The sequence below is a fragment of the Limulus polyphemus genome, unplaced genomic scaffold (genome assembly GCF_000517525.1).
Source record: "Limulus polyphemus unplaced genomic scaffold, Limulus_polyphemus-2.1.2 Scaffold730, whole genome shotgun sequence".
Classification (NCBI taxonomy): Eukaryota; Metazoa; Arthropoda; class Merostomata; order Xiphosura; family Limulidae; genus Limulus; species Limulus polyphemus.
In genome coordinates this window covers 176,984-178,131 of record NW_013666340.1, presented here as the reverse complement: position 1 = coordinate 178,131, position 1,148 = coordinate 176,984, and positions in this window count along the sequence as shown.

Below are 1,148 nucleotides of genomic sequence, written 5' to 3'. Positions count from 1 at the left end.
AAATTTTAATGGGGGTTGATCGAAATCATTAAAGAGATTGTAAGGAAACGTGAGGGTAACAAAATTTTTGTTATTTTTGTTCCAATTCTGATTCGGTGGGAGAAGTCTCACTACTGGTGAGAACGAAAGGTGAGGACTAAATGAGGATGACACCCTTCAGATGTGGAAGACTTGATACGTCTGCTAAATGACCATTTTGTTCAAGAGTCATATAAAGTGTAGTTCTGGTTGAAGTGGCAAATACTCAACTAACTTCTAACGTTAGTATTATAAACCTTCTCGTTACTTTTCTCACACTAATTTCATATAAAGATATTTTTACCCCTGAAGAAGAAAGGCCCACCTTTCGAAAGCCATAGTGTTACAGGGTTTTTATCATTTTGTACCAAGATATTTTTGTGTATATTTGAACATTATTCTAACATTTCTACATGAACAAATTGTGTTACTCATCTGGTCTGTAAGTGACTCATATTAAAATAGATAAAAATAAACATTACCAACTTTACCTAGTTCACACCATAATAGTTCGTGCAGTTTGATAATATAAATAATGTCTCAACCACAACTGTGTCTATCGCACCCCAAATGGCCCCATTAGCCCCTGTGTTGGACGACAGACCTCGTCGTTAGTGCATATAGCACATATAAGGTAGTTTATATATTGCTACTATTACTCATAATGTCTTAGAATTCGATAACCGTCTTTACAGAAACGCTAAACCACATTCATTTGGGTGCATGAATTTATATTTAAGACACTGGGCTGACAAATACTAACAATAAATCACGAATTAAGAGGAAACTACAAATTAAAGCCGGTGCCTCCACACTTAAGTTCAATCATTCCCACTCTTTATTCTGTGAGGCATATACAGGGAAGTATTGGCTATACAGAGCGAAATTATAGGTGTATCAATCGTATAGGCGCCAAGATCGTCAATGAATGATTCGCTGCCGAAACCAGAGAATTAACTTTCCACTCAGGAAGTTCAGGCGGTGGCTTTGAATTGCATGACTTAAGCCTTCAGACAATAAGTACACTAAATGAACAAGTTGTTGAGTTTAATTTGGGCTGCTAATTAAAGACAAAATTTAAATTAAACGTTAAATCGTCATATATTTTGAAAGTTTCACCACTTAAAGCA